The 19341-nt window shown below is 45.7% G+C and overlaps 44 non-coding genes across 44 annotated transcripts; 30 read left to right on the forward strand and 14 right to left on the reverse strand.

Moving 5' to 3' along the window:
• The first annotated feature begins 103 nt into the window (after positions 1 to 103).
• Trnaw-cca lies at positions 104 to 175 on the forward strand. Its single transcript has one exon. It is a non-coding gene; the product is annotated as a tRNA-Trp (tRNA).
• Positions 176 to 494: 319 nt separating this feature from the next.
• Trnac-gca lies at positions 495 to 566 on the forward strand. The gene has a single exon. It is a non-coding gene; the product is annotated as a tRNA-Cys (tRNA).
• A 276-nt stretch (positions 567 to 842) lies between these two features.
• Trnaa-cgc lies at positions 843 to 914 on the reverse strand. The gene has a single exon. It is a non-coding gene; the product is annotated as a tRNA-Ala (tRNA).
• A 118-nt stretch (positions 915 to 1032) lies between these two features.
• Trnaw-cca lies at positions 1033 to 1104 on the forward strand. Its single transcript has one exon. It is a non-coding gene; the product is annotated as a tRNA-Trp (tRNA).
• A 319-nt stretch (positions 1105 to 1423) lies between these two features.
• Trnac-gca lies at positions 1424 to 1495 on the forward strand. Its single transcript has one exon. It is a non-coding gene; the product is annotated as a tRNA-Cys (tRNA).
• A 276-nt stretch (positions 1496 to 1771) lies between these two features.
• On the reverse strand, positions 1772 to 1843 carry Trnaa-cgc. The gene has a single exon. It is a non-coding gene; the product is annotated as a tRNA-Ala (tRNA).
• Positions 1844 to 1961: 118 nt separating this feature from the next.
• On the forward strand, positions 1962 to 2033 carry Trnaw-cca. Its single transcript has one exon. It is a non-coding gene; the product is annotated as a tRNA-Trp (tRNA).
• A 319-nt stretch (positions 2034 to 2352) lies between these two features.
• Trnac-gca lies at positions 2353 to 2424 on the forward strand. The gene has a single exon. It is a non-coding gene; the product is annotated as a tRNA-Cys (tRNA).
• Positions 2425 to 2700: 276 nt separating this feature from the next.
• Trnaa-cgc lies at positions 2701 to 2772 on the reverse strand. The gene has a single exon. It is a non-coding gene; the product is annotated as a tRNA-Ala (tRNA).
• Positions 2773 to 2890: 118 nt separating this feature from the next.
• On the forward strand, positions 2891 to 2962 carry Trnaw-cca. The gene has a single exon. It is a non-coding gene; the product is annotated as a tRNA-Trp (tRNA).
• A 319-nt stretch (positions 2963 to 3281) lies between these two features.
• On the forward strand, positions 3282 to 3353 carry Trnac-gca. Its single transcript has one exon. It is a non-coding gene; the product is annotated as a tRNA-Cys (tRNA).
• Positions 3354 to 3629: 276 nt separating this feature from the next.
• Positions 3630 to 3701, reverse strand: Trnaa-cgc. Its single transcript has one exon. It is a non-coding gene; the product is annotated as a tRNA-Ala (tRNA).
• Positions 3702 to 3819: 118 nt separating this feature from the next.
• Positions 3820 to 3891, forward strand: Trnaw-cca. The gene has a single exon. It is a non-coding gene; the product is annotated as a tRNA-Trp (tRNA).
• A 319-nt stretch (positions 3892 to 4210) lies between these two features.
• Positions 4211 to 4282, forward strand: Trnac-gca. The gene has a single exon. It is a non-coding gene; the product is annotated as a tRNA-Cys (tRNA).
• A 276-nt stretch (positions 4283 to 4558) lies between these two features.
• Trnaa-cgc lies at positions 4559 to 4630 on the reverse strand. Its single transcript has one exon. It is a non-coding gene; the product is annotated as a tRNA-Ala (tRNA).
• Positions 4631 to 4748: 118 nt separating this feature from the next.
• Trnaw-cca lies at positions 4749 to 4820 on the forward strand. The gene has a single exon. It is a non-coding gene; the product is annotated as a tRNA-Trp (tRNA).
• A 319-nt stretch (positions 4821 to 5139) lies between these two features.
• Trnac-gca lies at positions 5140 to 5211 on the forward strand. The gene has a single exon. It is a non-coding gene; the product is annotated as a tRNA-Cys (tRNA).
• Positions 5212 to 5487: 276 nt separating this feature from the next.
• Positions 5488 to 5559, reverse strand: Trnaa-cgc. Its single transcript has one exon. It is a non-coding gene; the product is annotated as a tRNA-Ala (tRNA).
• Positions 5560 to 5677: 118 nt separating this feature from the next.
• On the forward strand, positions 5678 to 5749 carry Trnaw-cca. Its single transcript has one exon. It is a non-coding gene; the product is annotated as a tRNA-Trp (tRNA).
• A 319-nt stretch (positions 5750 to 6068) lies between these two features.
• On the forward strand, positions 6069 to 6140 carry Trnac-gca. Its single transcript has one exon. It is a non-coding gene; the product is annotated as a tRNA-Cys (tRNA).
• Positions 6141 to 6416: 276 nt separating this feature from the next.
• Trnaa-cgc lies at positions 6417 to 6488 on the reverse strand. Its single transcript has one exon. It is a non-coding gene; the product is annotated as a tRNA-Ala (tRNA).
• Positions 6489 to 6606: 118 nt separating this feature from the next.
• On the forward strand, positions 6607 to 6678 carry Trnaw-cca. The gene has a single exon. It is a non-coding gene; the product is annotated as a tRNA-Trp (tRNA).
• A 319-nt stretch (positions 6679 to 6997) lies between these two features.
• Trnac-gca lies at positions 6998 to 7069 on the forward strand. Its single transcript has one exon. It is a non-coding gene; the product is annotated as a tRNA-Cys (tRNA).
• Positions 7070 to 7345: 276 nt separating this feature from the next.
• On the reverse strand, positions 7346 to 7417 carry Trnaa-cgc. Its single transcript has one exon. It is a non-coding gene; the product is annotated as a tRNA-Ala (tRNA).
• A 118-nt stretch (positions 7418 to 7535) lies between these two features.
• Positions 7536 to 7607, forward strand: Trnaw-cca. Its single transcript has one exon. It is a non-coding gene; the product is annotated as a tRNA-Trp (tRNA).
• Positions 7608 to 7926: 319 nt separating this feature from the next.
• On the forward strand, positions 7927 to 7998 carry Trnac-gca. Its single transcript has one exon. It is a non-coding gene; the product is annotated as a tRNA-Cys (tRNA).
• Positions 7999 to 8274: 276 nt separating this feature from the next.
• Trnaa-cgc lies at positions 8275 to 8346 on the reverse strand. Its single transcript has one exon. It is a non-coding gene; the product is annotated as a tRNA-Ala (tRNA).
• Positions 8347 to 8464: 118 nt separating this feature from the next.
• Trnaw-cca lies at positions 8465 to 8536 on the forward strand. The gene has a single exon. It is a non-coding gene; the product is annotated as a tRNA-Trp (tRNA).
• Positions 8537 to 8855: 319 nt separating this feature from the next.
• On the forward strand, positions 8856 to 8927 carry Trnac-gca. Its single transcript has one exon. It is a non-coding gene; the product is annotated as a tRNA-Cys (tRNA).
• Positions 8928 to 9203: 276 nt separating this feature from the next.
• Trnaa-cgc lies at positions 9204 to 9275 on the reverse strand. The gene has a single exon. It is a non-coding gene; the product is annotated as a tRNA-Ala (tRNA).
• A 118-nt stretch (positions 9276 to 9393) lies between these two features.
• Positions 9394 to 9465, forward strand: Trnaw-cca. Its single transcript has one exon. It is a non-coding gene; the product is annotated as a tRNA-Trp (tRNA).
• Positions 9466 to 9784: 319 nt separating this feature from the next.
• On the forward strand, positions 9785 to 9856 carry Trnac-gca. Its single transcript has one exon. It is a non-coding gene; the product is annotated as a tRNA-Cys (tRNA).
• A 276-nt stretch (positions 9857 to 10132) lies between these two features.
• On the reverse strand, positions 10133 to 10204 carry Trnaa-cgc. Its single transcript has one exon. It is a non-coding gene; the product is annotated as a tRNA-Ala (tRNA).
• Positions 10205 to 10322: 118 nt separating this feature from the next.
• Positions 10323 to 10394, forward strand: Trnaw-cca. The gene has a single exon. It is a non-coding gene; the product is annotated as a tRNA-Trp (tRNA).
• A 319-nt stretch (positions 10395 to 10713) lies between these two features.
• Positions 10714 to 10785, forward strand: Trnac-gca. Its single transcript has one exon. It is a non-coding gene; the product is annotated as a tRNA-Cys (tRNA).
• Positions 10786 to 11061: 276 nt separating this feature from the next.
• Trnaa-cgc lies at positions 11062 to 11133 on the reverse strand. The gene has a single exon. It is a non-coding gene; the product is annotated as a tRNA-Ala (tRNA).
• A 118-nt stretch (positions 11134 to 11251) lies between these two features.
• Trnaw-cca lies at positions 11252 to 11323 on the forward strand. Its single transcript has one exon. It is a non-coding gene; the product is annotated as a tRNA-Trp (tRNA).
• Positions 11324 to 11642: 319 nt separating this feature from the next.
• On the forward strand, positions 11643 to 11714 carry Trnac-gca. Its single transcript has one exon. It is a non-coding gene; the product is annotated as a tRNA-Cys (tRNA).
• A 276-nt stretch (positions 11715 to 11990) lies between these two features.
• On the reverse strand, positions 11991 to 12062 carry Trnaa-cgc. Its single transcript has one exon. It is a non-coding gene; the product is annotated as a tRNA-Ala (tRNA).
• Positions 12063 to 12180: 118 nt separating this feature from the next.
• Trnaw-cca lies at positions 12181 to 12252 on the forward strand. Its single transcript has one exon. It is a non-coding gene; the product is annotated as a tRNA-Trp (tRNA).
• A 319-nt stretch (positions 12253 to 12571) lies between these two features.
• Positions 12572 to 12643, forward strand: Trnac-gca. The gene has a single exon. It is a non-coding gene; the product is annotated as a tRNA-Cys (tRNA).
• A 276-nt stretch (positions 12644 to 12919) lies between these two features.
• Trnaa-cgc lies at positions 12920 to 12991 on the reverse strand. Its single transcript has one exon. It is a non-coding gene; the product is annotated as a tRNA-Ala (tRNA).
• A 118-nt stretch (positions 12992 to 13109) lies between these two features.
• Positions 13110 to 13181, forward strand: Trnaw-cca. Its single transcript has one exon. It is a non-coding gene; the product is annotated as a tRNA-Trp (tRNA).
• Positions 13182 to 13500: 319 nt separating this feature from the next.
• On the forward strand, positions 13501 to 13572 carry Trnac-gca. Its single transcript has one exon. It is a non-coding gene; the product is annotated as a tRNA-Cys (tRNA).
• The last annotated feature ends 5769 nt before the right edge of the window (positions 13573 to 19341 follow it).

Genomic DNA, 19341 nt, shown 5'->3' on the forward strand with positions numbered 1-19341 from the left:
TCCGGGACGAGTGTCTCGTGGATCCTACTGTCATTATTTCTTAGGTTTGAACGGTACAGTAAGTGTTCGAGGAACCTATTCATGACAAGACCTAAGCAGCGTCGACTCCGTGGCGCAACGGTAGCGCGTCTGACTCCAGATCAGAAGGTTGCGTGTTCAAATCACGTCGGGGTCACAATGAAATTTTCGTTTACGAAAGCCATAGGCGAGTATGTCAGTTTAATCAGATACCAAACGATTACGGAGAACGGACGAACAGAACTTGCTTGAAAAAAAGCTACTAGTGCAATTTTCGCGTTCTGACATTAAGGTGAAGGCGCCGACTCGCACTTTCTCCAGGCGCGAAGTGTCTAGTATTTTTGATATTTATATCGTTTAACGCTAATATATAACTGAGAGATAATGATTACGCAATATTTTGCTCGATTAGACGTCTTTAGCCAGGCAGAGTATAATATTTTTCCTTAAGTTATGGGAACGCAAAGATCGTGAATGGGGGTATAGCTCAGTCGTAGAGCATTCGACTGCAGATCGAGAGGTCCCCGGTTCAATCCCGGGTGCCCCCTTCATTTTTCAGTATCTCGAAAAAACAAATGACGATTGTCGCGGTGAGTTGCAAATACATGTTTGAGATGCACCCTGCACGCCATACCGAAGGCTTTGGAGCAACATTTCAATGGGGGGGGATCGCAGCCCAGGGTCTTGCAGGTCATCGTCCTCCCGCCATGAGGTCGAACTGTACGAAATCCACTTGCTTGGGGGAAGAATCTTGTACACTGAATTTTGTAGAATATGGTGATAGGCAAAAGTTTTCATGTACTGCTGCACGGAGAAACAAAAATTGGAGGAGCTGGGATTTGAACCCAGGACTTTCTGCATGCGAAGCAGACACTCTACCACTGAGTTACACCCCCGCCAGAGCAAGTACATCCGGGACGAGTGTCTCGTGGATCCTACTGTCATTATTTCTTAGGTTTGAACGGTACAGTAAGTGTTCGAGGAACCTATTCATGACAAGACCTAAGCAGCGTCGACTCCGTGGCGCAACGGTAGCGCGTCTGACTCCAGATCAGAAGGTTGCGTGTTCAAATCACGTCGGGGTCACAATGAAATTTTCGTTTACGAAAGCCATAGGCGAGTATGTCAGTTTAATCAGATACCAAACGATTACGGAGAACGGACGAACAGAACTTGCTTGAAAAAAAGCTACTAGTGCAATTTTCGCGTTCTGACATTAAGGTGAAGGCGCCGACTCGCACTTTCTCCAGGCGCGAAGTGTCTAGTATTTTTGATATTTATATCGTTTAACGCTAATATATAACTGAGAGATAATGATTACGCAATATTTTGCTCGATTAGACGTCTTTAGCCAGGCAGAGTATAATATTTTTCCTTAAGTTATGGGAACGCAAAGATCGTGAATGGGGGTATAGCTCAGTCGTAGAGCATTCGACTGCAGATCGAGAGGTCCCCGGTTCAATCCCGGGTGCCCCCTTCATTTTTCAGTATCTCGAAAAAACAAATGACGATTGTCGCGGTGAGTTGCAAATACATGTTTGAGATGCACCCTGCACGCCATACCGAAGGCTTTGGAGCAACATTTCAATGGGGGGGGATCGCAGCCCAGGGTCTTGCAGGTCATCGTCCTCCCGCCATGAGGTCGAACTGTACGAAATCCACTTGCTTGGGGGAAGAATCTTGTACACTGAATTTTGTAGAATATGGTGATAGGCAAAAGTTTTCATGTACTGCTGCACGGAGAAACAAAAATTGGAGGAGCTGGGATTTGAACCCAGGACTTTCTGCATGCGAAGCAGACACTCTACCACTGAGTTACACCCCCGCCAGAGCAAGTACATCCGGGACGAGTGTCTCGTGGATCCTACTGTCATTATTTCTTAGGTTTGAACGGTACAGTAAGTGTTCGAGGAACCTATTCATGACAAGACCTAAGCAGCGTCGACTCCGTGGCGCAACGGTAGCGCGTCTGACTCCAGATCAGAAGGTTGCGTGTTCAAATCACGTCGGGGTCACAATGAAATTTTCGTTTACGAAAGCCATAGGCGAGTATGTCAGTTTAATCAGATACCAAACGATTACGGAGAACGGACGAACAGAACTTGCTTGAAAAAAAGCTACTAGTGCAATTTTCGCGTTCTGACATTAAGGTGAAGGCGCCGACTCGCACTTTCTCCAGGCGCGAAGTGTCTAGTATTTTTGATATTTATATCGTTTAACGCTAATATATAACTGAGAGATAATGATTACGCAATATTTTGCTCGATTAGACGTCTTTAGCCAGGCAGAGTATAATATTTTTCCTTAAGTTATGGGAACGCAAAGATCGTGAATGGGGGTATAGCTCAGTCGTAGAGCATTCGACTGCAGATCGAGAGGTCCCCGGTTCAATCCCGGGTGCCCCCTTCATTTTTCAGTATCTCGAAAAAACAAATGACGATTGTCGCGGTGAGTTGCAAATACATGTTTGAGATGCACCCTGCACGCCATACCGAAGGCTTTGGAGCAACATTTCAATGGGGGGGGATCGCAGCCCAGGGTCTTGCAGGTCATCGTCCTCCCGCCATGAGGTCGAACTGTACGAAATCCACTTGCTTGGGGGAAGAATCTTGTACACTGAATTTTGTAGAATATGGTGATAGGCAACAGTTTTCATGTACTGCTGCACGGAGAAACAAAAATTGGAGGAGCTGGGATTTGAACCCAGGACTTTCTGCATGCGAAGCAGACACTCTACCACTGAGTTACACCCCCGCCAGAGCAAGTACATCCGGGACGAGTGTCTCGTGGATCCTACTGTCATTATTTCTTAGGTTTGAACGGTACAGTAAGTGTTCGAGGAACCTATTCATGACAAGACCTAAGCAGCGTCGACTCCGTGGCGCAACGGTAGCGCGTCTGACTCCAGATCAGAAGGTTGCGTGTTCAAATCACGTCGGGGTCACAATGAAATTTTCGTTTACGAAAGCCATAGGCGAGTATGTCAGTTTAATCAGATACCAAACGATTACGGAGAACGGACGAACAGAACTTGCTTGAAAAAAAGCTACTAGTGCAATTTTCGCGTTCTGACATTAAGGTGAAGGCGCCGACTCGCACTTTCTCCAGGCGCGAAGTGTCTAGTATTTTTGATATTTATATCGTTTAACGCTAATATATAACTGAGAGATAATGATTACGCAATATTTTGCTCGATTAGACGTCTTTAGCCAGGCAGAGTATAATATTTTTCCTTAAGTTATGGGAACGCAAAGATCGTGAATGGGGGTATAGCTCAGTCGTAGAGCATTCGACTGCAGATCGAGAGGTCCCCGGTTCAATCCCGGGTGCCCCCTTCATTTTTCAGTATCTCGAAAAAACAAATGACGATTGTCGCGGTGAGTTGCAAATACATGTTTGAGATGCACCCTGCACGCCATACCGAAGGCTTTGGAGCAACATTTCAATGGGGGGGGATCGCAGCCCAGGGTCTTGCAGGTCATCGTCCTCCCGCCATGAGGTCGAACTGTACGAAATCCACTTGCTTGGGGGAAGAATCTTGTACACTGAATTTTGTAGAATATGGTGATAGGCAAAAGTTTTCATGTACTGCTGCACGGAGAAACAAAAATTGGAGGAGCTGGGATTTGAACCCAGGACTTTCTGCATGCGAAGCAGACACTCTACCACTGAGTTACACCCCCGCCAGAGCAAGTACATCCGGGACGAGTGTCTCGTGGATCCTACTGTCATTATTTCTTAGGTTTGAACGGTACAGTAAGTGTTCGAGGAACCTATTCATGACAAGACCTAAGCAGCGTCGACTCCGTGGCGCAACGGTAGCGCGTCTGACTCCAGATCAGAAGGTTGCGTGTTCAAATCACGTCGGGGTCACAATGAAATTTTCGTTTACGAAAGCCATAGGCGAGTATGTCAGTTTAATCAGATACCAAACGATTACGGAGAACGGACGAACAGAACTTGCTTGAAAAAAAGCTACTAGTGCAATTTTCGCGTTCTGACATTAAGGTGAAGGCGCCGACTCGCACTTTCTCCAGGCGCGAAGTGTCTAGTATTTTTGATATTTATATCGTTTAACGCTAATATATAACTGAGAGATAATGATTACGCAATATTTTGCTCGATTAGACGTCTTTAGCCAGGCAGAGTATAATATTTTTCCTTAAGTTATGGGAACGCAAAGATCGTGAATGGGGGTATAGCTCAGTCGTAGAGCATTCGACTGCAGATCGAGAGGTCCCCGGTTCAATCCCGGGTGCCCCCTTCATTTTTCAGTATCTCGAAAAAACAAATGACGATTGTCGCGGTGAGTTGCAAATACATGTTTGAGATGCACCCTGCACGCCATACCGAAGGCTTTGGAGCAACATTTCAATGGGGGGGGATCGCAGCCCAGGGTCTTGCAGGTCATCGTCCTCCCGCCATGAGGTCGAACTGTACGAAATCCACTTGCTTGGGGGAAGAATCTTGTACACTGAATTTTGTAGAATATGGTGATAGGCAAAAGTTTTCATGTACTGCTGCACGGAGAAACAAAAATTGGAGGAGCTGGGATTTGAACCCAGGACTTTCTGCATGCGAAGCAGACACTCTACCACTGAGTTACACCCCCGCCAGAGCAAGTACATCCGGGACGAGTGTCTCGTGGATCCTACTGTCATTATTTCTTAGGTTTGAACGGTACAGTAAGTGTTCGAGGAACCTATTCATGACAAGACCTAAGCAGCGTCGACTCCGTGGCGCAACGGTAGCGCGTCTGACTCCAGATCAGAAGGTTGCGTGTTCAAATCACGTCGGGGTCACAATGAAATTTTCGTTTACGAAAGCCATAGGCGAGTATGTCAGTTTAATCAGATACCAAACGATTACGGAGAACGGACGAACAGAACTTGCTTGAAAAAAAGCTACTAGTGCAATTTTCGCGTTCTGACATTAAGGTGAAGGCGCCGACTCGCACTTTCTCCAGGCGCGAAGTGTCTAGTATTTTTGATATTTATATCGTTTAACGCTAATATATAACTGAGAGATAATGATTACGCAATATTTTGCTCGATTAGACGTCTTTAGCCAGGCAGAGTATATTATTTTTCCTTAAGTTATGGGAACGCAAAGATCGTGAATGGGGGTATAGCTCAGTCGTAGAGCATTCGACTGCAGATCGAGAGGTCCCCGGTTCAATCCCGGGTGCCCCCTTCATTTTTCAGTATCTCGAAAAAACAAATGACGATTGTCGCGGTGAGTTGCAAATACATGTTTGAGATGCACCCTGCACGCCATACCGAAGGCTTTGGAGCAACATTTCAATGGGGGGGGATCGCAGCCCAGGGTCTTGCAGGTCATCGTCCTCCCGCCATGAGGTCGAACGGTACGAAATCCACTTGCTTGGGGGAAGAATCTTGTACACTGAATTTTGTAGAATATGGTGATAGGCAAAAGTTTTCATGTACTGCTGCACGGAGAAACAAAAATTGGAGGAGCTGGGATTTGAACCCAGGACTTTCTGCATGCGAAGCAGACACTCTACCACTGAGTTACACCCCCGCCAGAGCAAGTACATCCGGGACGAGTGTCTCGTGGATCCTACTGTCATTATTTCTTAGGTTTGAACGGTACAGTAAGTGTTCGAGGAACCTATTCATGACAAGACCTAAGCAGCGTCGACTCCGTGGCGCAACGGTAGCGCGTCTGACTCCAGATCAGAAGGTTGCGTGTTCAAATCACGTCGGGGTCACAATGAAATTTTCGTTTACGAAAGCCATAGGCGAGTATGTCAGTTTAATCAGATACCAAACGATTACGGAGAACGGACGAACAGAACTTGCTTGAAAAAAAGCTACTAGTGCAATTTTCGCGTTCTGACATTAAGGTGAAGGCGCCGACTCGCACTTTCTCCAGGCGCGAAGTGTCTAGTATTTTTGATATTTATATCGTTTAACGCTAATATATAACTGAGAGATAATGATTACGCAATATTTTGCTCGATTAGACGTCTTTAGCCAGGCAGAGTATAATATTTTTCCTTAAGTTATGGGAACGCAAAGATCGTGAATGGGGGTATAGCTCAGTCGTAGAGCATTCGACTGCAGATCGAGAGGTCCCCGGTTCAATCCCGGGTGCCCCCTTCATTTTTCAGTATCTCGAAAAAACAAATGACGATTGTCGCGGTGAGTTGCAAATACATGTTTGAGATGCACCCTGCACGCCATACCGAAGGCTTTGGAGCAACATTTCAATGGGGGGGGATCGCAGCCCAGGGTCTCGCAGGTCATCGTCCTCCCGCCATGAGGTCGAACTGTACGAAATCCACTTGCTTGGGGGAAGAATCTTGTACACTGAATTTTGTAGAATATGGTGATAGGCAAAAGTTTTCATGTACTGCTGCACGGAGAAACAAAAATTGGAGGAGCTGGGATTTGAACCCAGGACTTTCTGCATGCGAAGCAGACACTCTACCACTGAGTTACACCCCCGCCAGAGCAAGTACATCCGGGACGAGTGTCTCGTGGATCCTACTGTCATTATTTCTTAGGTTTGAACGGTACAGTAAGTGTTCGAGGAACCTATTCATGACAAGACCTAAGCAGCGTCGACTCCGTGGCGCAACGGTAGCGCGTCTGACTCCAGATCAGAAGGTTGCGTGTTCAAATCACGTCGGGGTCACAATGAAATTTTCGTTTACGAAAGCCATAGGCGAGTATGTCAGTTTAATCAGATACCAAACGATTACGGAGAACGGACGAACAGAACTTGCTTGAAAAAAAGCTACTAGTGCAATTTTCGCGTTCTGACATTAAGGTGAAGGCGCCGACTCGCACTTTCTCCAGGCGCGAAGTGTCTAGTATTTTTGATATTTATATCGTTTAACGCTAATATATAACTGAGAGATAATGATTACGCAATATTTTGCTCGATTAGACGTCTTTAGCCAGGCAGAGTATAATATTTTTCCTTAAGTTATGGGAACGCAAAGATCGTGAATGGGGGTATAGCTCAGTCGTAGAGCATTCGACTGCAGATCGAGAGGTCCCCGGTTCAATCCCGGGTGCCCCCTTCATTTTTCAGTATCTCGAAAAAACAAATGACGATTGTCGCGGTGAGTTGCAAATACATGTTTGAGATGCACCCTGCACGCCATACCGAAGGCTTTGGAGCAACATTTCAATGGGGGGGGATCGCAGCCCAGGGTCTTGCAGGTCATCGTCCTCCCGCCATGAGGTCGAACTGTACGAAATCCACTTGCTTGGGGGAAGAATCTTGTACACTGAATTTTGTAGAATATGGTGATAGGCAAAAGTTTTCATGTACTGCTGCACGGAGAAACAAAAATTGGAGGAGCTGGGATTTGAACCCAGGACTTTCTGCATGCGAAGCAGACACTCTACCACTGAGTTACACCCCCGCCAGAGCAAGTACATCCGGGACGAGTGTCTCGTGGATCCTACTGTCATTATTTCTTAGGTTTGAACGGTACAGTAAGTGTTCGAGGAACCTATTCATGACAAGACCTAAGCAGCGTCGACTCCGTGGCGCAACGGTAGCGCGTCTGACTCCAGATCAGAAGGTTGCGTGTTCAAATCACGTCGGGGTCACAATGAAATTTTCGTTTACGAAAGCCATAGGCGAGTATGTCAGTTTAATCAGATACCAAACGATTACGGAGAACGGACGAACAGAACTTGCTTGAAAAAAAGCTACTAGTGCAATTTTCGCGTTCTGACATTAAGGTGAAGGCGCCGACTCGCACTTTCTCCAGGCGCGAAGTGTCTAGTATTTTTGATATTTATATCGTTTAACGCTAATATATAACTGAGAGATAATGATTACGCAATATTTTGCTCGATTAGACGTCTTTAGCCAGGCAGAGTATAATATTTTTCCTTAAGTTATGGGAACGCAAAGATCGTGAATGGGGGTATAGCTCAGTCGTAGAGCATTCGACTGCAGATCGAGAGGTCCCCGGTTCAATCCCGGGTGCCCCCTTCATTTTTCAGTATCTCGAAAAAACAAATGACGATTGTCGCGGTGAGTTGCAAATACATGTTTGAGATGCACCCTGCACGCCATACCGAAGGCTTTGGAGCAACATTTCAATGGGGGGGGATCGCAGCCCAGGGTCTTGCAGGTCATCGTCCTCCCGCCATGAGGTCGAACTGTACGAAATCCACTTGCTTGGGGGAAGAATCTTGTACACTGAATTTTGTAGAATATGGTGATAGGCAAAAGTTTTCATGTACTGCTGCACGGAGAAACAAAAATTGGAGGAGCTGGGATTTGAACCCAGGACTTTCTGCATGCGAAGCAGACACTCTACCACTGAGTTACACCCCCGCCAGAGCAAGTACATCCGGGACGAGTGTCTCGTGGATCCTACTGTCATTATTTCTTAGGTTTGAACGGTACAGTAAGTGTTCGAGGAACCTATTCATGACAAGACCTAAGCAGCGTCGACTCCGTGGCGCAACGGTAGCGCGTCTGACTCCAGATCAGAAGGTTGCGTGTTCAAATCACGTCGGGGTCACAATGAAATTTTCGTTTACGAAAGCCATAGGCGAGTATGTCAGTTTAATCAGATACCAAACGATTACGGAGAACGGACGAACAGAACTTGCTTGAAAAAAAGCTACTAGTGCAATTTTCGCGTTCTGACATTAAGGTGAAGGCGCCGACTCGCACTTTCTCCAGGCGCGAAGTGTCTAGTATTTTTGATATTTATATCGTTTAACGCTAATATATAACTGAGAGATAATGATTACGCAATATTTTGCTCGATTAGACGTCTTTAGCCAGGCAGAGTATAATATTTTTCCTTAAGTTATGGGAACGCAAAGATCGTGAATGGGGGTATAGCTCAGTCGTAGAGCATTCGACTGCAGATCGAGAGGTCCCCGGTTCAATCCCGGGTGCCCCCTTCATTTTTCAGTATCTCGAAAAAACAAATGACGATTGTCGCGGTGAGTTGCAAATACATGTTTGAGATGCACCCTGCACGCCATACCGAAGGCTTTGGAGCAACATTTCAATGGGGGGGGATCGCAGCCCAGGGTCTTGCAGGTCATCGTCCTCCCGCCATGAGGTCGAACTGTACGAAATCCACTTGCTTGGGGGAAGAATCTTGTACACTGAATTTTGTAGAATATGGTGATAGGCGAAAGTTTTCATGTACTGCTGCACGGAGAAACAAAAATTGGAGGAGCTGGGATTTGAACCCAGGACTTTCTGCATGCGAAGCAGACACTCTACCACTGAGTTACACCCCCGCCAGAGCAAGTACATCCGGGACGAGTGTCTCGTGGATCCTACTGTCATTATTTCTTAGGTTTGAACGGTACAGTAAGTGTTCGAGGAACCTATTCATGACAAGACCTAAGCAGCGTCGACTCCGTGGCGCAACGGTAGCGCGTCTGACTCCAGATCAGAAGGTTGCGTGTTCAAATCACGTCGGGGTCACAATGAAATTTTCGTTTACGAAAGCCATAGGCGAGTATGTCAGTTTAATCAGATACCAAACGATTACGGAGAACGGACGAACAGAACTTGCTTGAAAAAAAGCTACTAGTGCAATTTTCGCGTTCTGACATTAAGGTGAAGGCGCCGACTCGCACTTTCTCCAGGCGCGAAGTGTCTAGTATTTTTGATATTTATATCGTTTAACGCTAATATATAACTGAGAGATAATGATTACGCAATATTTTGCTCGATTAGACGTCTTTAGCCAGGCAGAGTATAATATTTTTCCTTAAGTTATGGGAACGCAAAGATCGTGAATGGGGGTATAGCTCAGTCGTAGAGCATTCGACTGCAGATCGAGAGGTCCCCGGTTCAATCCCGGGTGCCCCCTTCATTTTTCAGTATCTCGAAAAAACAAATGACGATTGTCGCGGTGAGTTGCAAATACATGTTTGAGATGCACCCTGCACGCCATACCGAAGGCTTTGGAGCAACATTTCAATGGGGGGGGATCGCAGCCCAGGGTCTTGCAGGTCATCGTCCTCCCGCCATGAGGTCGAACTGTACGAAATCCACTTGCTTGGGGGAAGAATCTTGTACACTGAATTTTGTAGAATATGGTGATAGGCAAAAGTTTTCATGTACTGCTGCACGGAGAAACAAAAATTGGAGGAGCTGGGATTTGAACCCAGGACTTTCTGCATGCGAAGCAGACACTCTACCACTGAGTTACACCCCCGCCAGAGCAAGTACATCCGGGACGAGTGTCTCGTGGATCCTACTGTCATTATTTCTTAGGTTTGAACGGTACAGTAAGTGTTCGAGGAACCTATTCATGACAAGACCTAAGCAGCGTCGACTCCGTGGCGCAACGGTAGCGCGTCTGACTCCAGATCAGAAGGTTGCGTGTTCAAATCACGTCGGGGTCACAATGAAATTTTCGTTTACGAAAGCCATAGGCGAGTATGTCAGTTTAATCAGATACCAAACGATTACGGAGAACGGACGAACAGAACTTGCTTGAAAAAAAGCTACTAGTGCAATTTTCGCGTTCTGACATTAAGGTGAAGGCGCCGACTCGCACTTTCTCCAGGCGCGAAGTGTCTAGTATTTTTGATATTTATATCGTTTAACGCTAATATATAACTGAGAGATAATGATTACGCAATATTTTGCTCGATTAGACGTCTTTAGCCAGGCAGAGTATAATATTTTTCCTTAAGTTATGGGAACGCAAAGATCGTGAATGGGGGTATAGCTCAGTCGTAGAGCATTCGACTGCAGATCGAGAGGTCCCCGGTTCAATCCTGGGTGCCCCCTTCATTTTTCAGTATCTCGAAAAAACAAATGACGATTGTCGCGGTGAGTTGCAAATACATGTTTGAGATGCACCCTGCACGCCATACCGAAGGCTTTGGAGCAACATTTCAATGGGGGGGGATCGCAGCCCAGGGTCTTGCAGGTCATCGTCCTCCCGCCATGAGGTCGAACTGTACGAAATCCACTTGCTTGGGGGAAGAATCTTGTACACTGAATTTTGTAGAATATGGTGATAGGCAAAAGTTTTCATGTACTGCTGCACGGAGAAACAAAAATTGGAGGAGCTGGGATTTGAACCCAGGACTTTCTGCATGCGAAGCAGACACTCTACCACTGAGTTACACCCCCGCCAGAGCAAGTACATCCGGGACGAGTGTCTCGTGGATCCTACTGTCATTATTTCTTAGGTTTGAACGGTACAGTAAGTGTTCGAGGAACCTATTCATGACAAGACCTAAGCAGCGTCGACTCCGTGGCGCAACGGTAGCGCGTCTGACTCCAGATCAGAAGGTTGCGTGTTCAAATCACGTCGGGGTCACAATGAAATTTTCGTTTACGAAAGCCATAGGCGAGTATGTCAGTTTAATCAGATACCAAACGATTACGGAGAACGGACGAACAGAACTTGCTTGAAAAAAAGCTACTAGTGCAATTTTCGCGTTCTGACATTAAGGTGAAGGCGCCGACTCGCACTTTCTCCAGGCGCGAAGTGTCTAGTATTTTTGATATTTATATCGTTTAACGCTAATATATAACTGAGAGATAATGATTACGCAATATTTTGCTCGATTAGACGTCTTTAGCCAGGCAGAGTATAATATTTTTCCTTAAGTTATGGGAAAGCAAAGATCGTGAATGGGGGTATAGCTCAGTCGTAGAGCATTCGACTGCAGATCGAGAGGTCCCCGGTTCAATCCCGGGTGCCCCCTTCATTTTTCAGTATCTCGAAAAAACAAATGACGATTGTCGCGGTGAGTTGCAAATACATGTTTGAGATGCACCCTGCACGCCATACCGAAGGCTTTGGAGCAACATTTCAATGGGGGGGGATCGCAGCCCAGGGTCTTGCAGGTCATCGTCCTCCCGCCATGAGGTCGAACTGTACGAAATCCACTTGCTTGGGGGAAGAATCTTGTACACTGAATTTTGTAGAATATGGTGATAGGCAAAAGTTTTCATGTACTGCTGCACGGAGAAACAAAAATTGGAGGAGCTGGGATTTGAACCCAGGACTTTCTGCATGCGAAGCAGACACTCTACCACTGAGTTACACCCCCGCCAGAGCAAGTACATCCGGGACGAGTGTCTCGTGGATCCTACTGTCATTATTTCTTAGGTTTGAACGGTACAGTAAGTGTTCGAGGAACCTATTCATGACAAGACCTAAGCAGCGTTGACTCCGTGGCGCAACGGTAGCGCGTCTGACTCCAGATCAGAAGGTTGCGTGTTCAAATCACGTCGGGGTCACAATGAAATTTTCGTTTACGAAAGCCATAGGCGAGTATGTCAGTTTAATCAGATACCAAACGATTACGGAGAACGGACGAACAGAACTTGCTTGAAAAAAAGCTACTAGTGCAATTTTCGCGTTCTGACATTAAGGTGAAGGCGCCGACTCGCACTTTCTCCAGGCGCGAAGTGTCTAGTATTTTTGATATTTATATCGTTTAACGCTAATATATAACTGAGAGATAATGATTACGCAATATTTTGCTCGATTAGACGTCTTTAGCCAGGCAGAGTATAATATTTTTCCTTAAGTTATGGGAACGCAAAGATCGTGAATGGGGGTATAGCTCAGTCGTAGAGCATTCGACTGCAGATCGAGAGGTCCCCGGTTCAATCCCGGGTGCCCCCTTCATTTTTCAGTATCTCGAAAAAACAAATGACGATTGTCGCGGTGAGTTGCAAATACATGTTTGAGATGCACCCTGCACGCCATACCGAAGGCTTTGGAGCAACATTTCAATGGGGGGGGATCGCAGCCCAGGGTCTTGCAGGTCATCGTCCTCCCGCCATGAGGTCGAACTGTACGAAATCCACTTGCTTGGGGGAAGAATCTTGTACACTGAATTTTGTAGAATATGGTGATAGGCAAAAGTTTTCATGTACTGCTGCACGGAGAAACAAAAATTGGAGGAGCTGGGATTTGAACCCAGGACTTTCTGCATGCGAAGCAGACACTCTACCACTGAGTTACACCCCCGCCAGAGCAAGTACATCCGGGACGAGTGTCTCGTGGATCCTACTGTCATTATTTCTTAGGTTTGAACGGTACAGTAAGTGTTCGAGGAACCTATTCATGACAAGACCTAAGCAGCGTCGACTCCGTGGCGCAACGGTAGCGCGTCTGACTCCAGATCAGAAGGTTGCGTGTTCAAATCACGTCGGGGTCACAATGAAATTTTCGTTTACGAAAGCCATAGGCGAGTATGTCAGTTTAATCAGATACCAAACGATTACGGAGAACGGACGAACAGAACTTGCTTGAAAAAAAGCTACTAGTGCAATTTTCGCGTTCTGACATTAAGGTGAAGGCGCCGACTCGCACTTTCTCCAGGCGCGAAGTGTCTAGTATTTTTGATATTTATATCGTTTAACGCTAATATATAACTGAGAGATAATGATTACGCAATATTTTGCTCGATTAGACGTCTTTAGCCAGGCAGAGTATAATATTTTTCCTTAAGTTATGGGAACGCAAAGATCGTGAATGGGGGTATAGCTCAGTCGTAGAGCATTCGACTGCAGATCGAGAGGTCCCCGGTTCAATCCCGGGTGCCCCCTTCATTTTTCAGTATCTCGAAAAAACAAATGACGATTGTCGCGGTGAGTTGCAAATACATGTTTGAGATGCACCCTGCACGCCATACCGAAGGCTTTGGAGCAACATTTCAATGGGGGGGGATCGCAGCCCAGGGTCTTGCAGGTCATCGTCCTCCCGCCATGAGGTCGAACTGTACGAAATCCACTTGCTTGGGGGAAGAATCTTGTACACTGAATTTTGTAGAATATGGTGATAGGCAAAAGTTTTCATGTACTGCTGCACGGAGAAACAAAAATTGGAGGAGCTGGGATTTGAACCCAGGACTTTCTGCATGCGAAGCAGACACTCTACCACTTTTTTTTTTTTTTTTTTTTTTTTTTCTTTTTTTTTTTTAGGGCCTCCCTTCTCCCCTTACAGCCCTCCTTGCGCTCACCATGAATGCCTTCCTTGGCGAGCTTCTTCAGCTATATTCAAATGAAATCAAAGTCTCCAGATTCACTGGCATCGTACAACAGTACACAAAAGGAATTCAATTTCTTCGGGATTACAAGGAGCTCATTGCTTCGTCTTCTTTGGAATATAAGTGCCAACGAAAATTAGAAATCTTTCTCAAAACCAAGAAGAGAGAAAAAAAAAAATAAATAACTAAATAAATAAATAAAATAAAGGGATGTCTCTTCCCTCAAAAAACAAATAATGAGGAATAAGAAAGAAAAGAAAACTTCAGGTTCTTCAAGCGCCATAGGCGAAATGATAACGAAAATAGTAGTCACTGTTGACTTGTACCTGGGAACTTCACCATGGAAATGGTGACAGGAATCGCGGATATACTTTAGAATCACCCAATTCCCTGTTTCTCAAACAGGATTGTTAACATATTGCCAAAATCCCTCTTAATGTGTGGGAACTGGTTTCTTCGCCAATATGCCGTTGCCATATAAGCAGTAAAGGCAGTAATATTGTCTTCTCCGTGTTGGGTCATGACGTAATTGACAAAATGTCCCAGCATCCACATAACAGTATTGTTTTTCGTTTTGGGGTAAAACCGTGTATCAGGCCACAGGAGGATATCAGTCGTATAAAGACTTTCAGTGCTACGTGTGAGCAGCGCCAATCGTTTCCGCACCCAATGCCAGTTGAACTGATGCCCGCAGCAAGTAAACCTGTGCCTCAGAGTGTCTACTAATCCACATTTGAGGCAGTTGTCAGTAGCACTTAAGCCAATGCGGTTGAGTTTTTCATTGGTTGGAATAAGATTGTGGACAACTTTATACCAGGCGGAAAGCACATCGGAAGAATGAATTTTGAGAGTAATATTGGTCCACACTGCCGTCCAGACGATTCTTGGGTAGTGCATTTCAATTGTATTTGGAGCTTCGTACTTCTGCCACTGAGCAATTAAGAACACTGTCGTGAGACAAGGACTTGTGGAAACACTGTCACCTAAGTAACTCATTTCGAGGTAATAAACACCGACATGTTGCAATTGAAAGTTTAGTTTCCCGATGTCAATTGGCGGTTTCATACATTTTGGGCGAACAATGCGAAACAGCTTCGATGTGATAGTATGGGGCATCGTGGTAATTATCTCAGTTGTTCGTTTTATATAGAGTGCCGTCGCCTTTCGACGGATATCATTGAGTTGCAGGCCCCCAGCTTGCACTGACTTAGACAGTGTGGTATAGGTTAACTTAAAAATATGACCGAGCCACACAAACCTGCTGGACAAACGCATGATCTTATGGGCTTGCATTTTGGGAAGAGGGAACACCTGAGCGACATAATAAGCTTTACAGAGTATGTATGTATTCAAAATCCTGATCTTCTGGAGGATATTTGTCGATCGCCAGGTGTTTTCCACTATAGCTCCCTGTATTCGATTTGCAGTAAGTTTCCAGTTTTTAGCTGCCATACGTAAAGGACACCTATCGATGATGATTCCCAGAGCAACATGTTGTTCGACGATCTGTGCCCACGGTATAGCAAGAGATTCGAAGCCCCGTAAGCTTAGAACCTTACATTTACCCTCACTGAGTTTCGCTCCAGACGCAGTGCTGTAATTATCAATCTCAGCCCGCAATTGGGCCACTTCAGACTCATGACGTAGGATAACAGCAACATCATCGGCGTAAGCCCTCACAGTAAGATTGCTCCCTAAGACAGAAAGGCCAGTTAATGTGATACACAATCTCTCCAGAAATGGCTCGAGCGACAAAACAAAGAGCGACATCGACAAAGGACTGCCTTGCGGTACACCTCGTCGTATACCAACAGCTTGTGTCAGCTGACCGTTAACGGTGATCCTAGCAGTAATGCCTGTAATCATATGCCGAATGACTGCCACAGCTCGTTCTTCGAGTCCAATTCGTTGCAGGATGCGTTCTAAATAGTGATGACTAACGCGGTCAAAAGCTTTGCAAAAGTCAAGAAAAAGGAAAGCACATTTGATGTTGGTTACGGCCGCTACTGAAATAACGTCTCTGTACTCCGCAACCGGAGTCATAATGGATCTCCCTGGAAGGCAAGACTGATGTGAATGAATAACTTTCCCAAGGATGGGGGTCATTCTGCTATTAATCGCTCGGGCAATCGTTTTATAATCAAAGTTCAATAATGTGATTGGACGGAGATTATCAACTCGCTTGTGACCAGTTCTCTTCGGGACTAAAACAATTCTACCCACCTTGAACTCGGCAGGAAGAGGACCACCACTCATGACTTCATTAACAATTTCAGTAAAAGTACCACCAAGGACATTCCAGAATTTGATATAAAATTCCTTGGGCAAACCATCAGGACCAGGCGATTTAAAGGAAGGCGACTTGGAGATCAAGGCTAAAACTTCCTCGGGAGTGAAGTCCGATAAAAAGTCGACATTGTCAGCAGGAGTAATCGCCCTATCAAAAACATTGACCACTGCACTGACAGCAGGTTCATTGACAATTTCACTGGAATACAGTCGTTGGAAATGTTGGTGAATTTCACTAATAATGGCCGCTTGAGTAGAGAGTAATTCCCCATTATCCCTTTCCAAAACATCAATGAAAGCCCTGCGGCGGCGCGAGAAATGCTTAAATAAATGGTACATAGATGTCATTTCGTCGGCTAAAACAGATTTAGGTTTGGATTTAACTTTCAGACCTTCCAATTGTTGACGCTTCAAGCTGACAAGTTTAGCCTTGACACGTTGAATTGATGGAAAGTTAGTGTTGGTCGCAGTGGATGAATCATACAGTTGTCGCAGCACAGTGTAGTAAAACTCAAAGGTCCTCTTGAAGGCGCGTGCTTTCTGAGCACTATAATAAATGAGACTTTTTCGAAGCTTTGGTTTCGCAACAGCGGTCCACCACATCGCTTTAGTCGGATAAAAAGTGATGGAACGCAAACAAGTTTCCCACACATGCCTGATAACGTCAAATAACTCAGCGTCCGCCAGATGCGATATGTTTAACATCCACGGGGAACGAAATAATTTGGTAGGCTGTCGATTTAAGTGAACCGTTGCCGTAAAAGCGCAATGGTCGGTAAAACTAGCCGGGATTACGTCAACCGCTAGGAGTCTGTCACTGATACAGTCCGATAGATAAATTCTATCCAGACGGCTGCATGAAGTAACGGTGAAAAAAGTGAATTTAACTAAAGTAGGATACTTCAGTTCCCAAGCATCTTTCAGCTTAATATTCTTAACGAGCTCGTGCAGTTCTTTACAGTAGTTAAAATTAGGGGACTGATCGTTTTTACGTAGAACACAGTTGAAGTCACCTCCTATTATCAGGTTTTGAGGACTGCTCCTCAACAGATACGTAACTTCCTCCTTATAAAAACGTGACCGTTCGAATTTGTTGCTGTTGCCTGATGGGGCATATAAATTAACAAGGGTTACATCAAAAATTTTACAGCTCACTCCTCGACCGGAATCTAGAAACTCGATCTCCCCAACTGGAATGCCTTCCCGTAATAAAAGTGCGGTACCTGTACTTTCCTCAGGAGCAACGTTTGATATGGTTTTAAAACCAGAGATGAAGAGATTTAAAACAGTAACTTCCTGCAACAACACAATATCAGCGTCAGATTCGTATAGAAACTGCTGTAGGGCCGCAATTTTGAGATCAGATCGAATCTTATTTATGTTCAGGGAGACGAATTTGTACGCTTGTGCCATTAGTACAGTGAGGTACGTAAAGGGCCACTAAACAACACTGGTCGCATTAAAAGGGCATAGAGACTTCGGAATGGTCTGCATTGTCGGGAGGATCACGAACAGTCACTTGTGTGTCGTTGGGTTTGTTTTTCTTCCGTACTGCGTTGACGTTCGGTTGAACTTTGGTCCTACTACGTGCTCTGCTAGGGAACACATCGGCAGACGGAGGTGTGGGAGGGTCCTGAGTGACTTCGCAATCCATAACGTGCTGTGACGCCTCAACCATCTGATCTGCGGAAAGAACTGACTCAGAAGGTGGACAAGTTTGTTTGTTGTCACTAGCACGAACTTCGTGTTTGTTTGTAGACGGACTTTGACTTCCTTCAGTTTGTACACAAGTACTGCCTGCCTCGTTATGCTTATCGGAAGCACGCGCTTGTTGTGATTCGGCCTGTGGTGACGTCGCGACTTCAGGCGGCGGGCTCGGCTGTTGTGGTGCCAAAGCTGCCTGTACGTCACTCGGAATGACGTCAATAGCCGCAGCGTCGACAGCTGCGTGCGACGGTTCAGAAAAACTTGAGTCAGTAACCGTAACCGGCATCTCTTTTGGGACGTCGAGTTCTAATTCCTGGAGAGCCTCGTCCGGACTATCATCATCACACGTTCTTCGCCGTTTGTGGCTCAGCAGCTGCACGTCAGATTTGGAGGCAGGCGTATCTGTAACCGGTTTTGAAGGAAAGGGTGGAAAGTCGGCAACAGGCAAACCAGGCTCCGGGGGCAATATTTCACTATCACGAGGGCGGTCGATGTCCGTGATTGGTGCCTCCCTAACAAGATCAGCCAATGTCAACTTTTTACGCTGTTCCAAAGTACTTTTGAGAACAAATACACGTTTAGGGCAGTTCGTACGCAAGTGACCAGTTTCATTACAAATAAAGCATGTGCCTGGTTGCCCACTGTACGTGACATGAACTTTATACCCACAAACAAGAAGATGGGAGGGGATATCTTGCTTGACGTGCATTTCGACTGACCGGACGCCACTAAAACACTGTAACCGATGTTGACTAGACCAACGTTCGTTACGGATTTGCTTGACCTCCCCATATTTCGTCAAAATCTCACGTAAATAACAGTTTTCAACTTCCGGCGGCAGGTTGTACACACGGACATTTTTGTATTCTACATCAGCATTGGATATGAGAACAGTACTCACCGAGGCGTCACGATGACGGAACTCAGCTCTGCTACCATGTTTTAACAGAATCCTCTCCAGTAACACAGGGTTTAACAACTTGACGAAGAAACAGTAGAGATCTGTGTCGTAATAGGCAGTATGAACCTGGTCAGACGTAATACCAATGACATCCACTATGAAATCGTGAACTTCCAGGGAACTCGGTTGAACATGACGTGTAGACTTGTCGAATTCGAAACACAGAGTACATTTCCTTGGGAACAACCTGGACGACATATCCACTTATTAAACGGTCGAGACCGCTAACACAAAACGTCACAAAACACTAAAAGTGAACTGACGGAAGCACAATACAGCAAATCTAGCAAACAACGTAAACAAAGAAAGTAGTCACGGCTTGCACACGCTATTGCGGAGCGAAGGCACAACACGTGCGACCTGCACGGCGTC

The sequence above is a fragment of the Schistocerca piceifrons genome, chromosome 3, assembly GCF_021461385.2.
Source record: "Schistocerca piceifrons isolate TAMUIC-IGC-003096 chromosome 3, iqSchPice1.1, whole genome shotgun sequence".
NCBI classification, from domain to species: Eukaryota; Metazoa; Arthropoda; class Insecta; order Orthoptera; family Acrididae; genus Schistocerca; species Schistocerca piceifrons.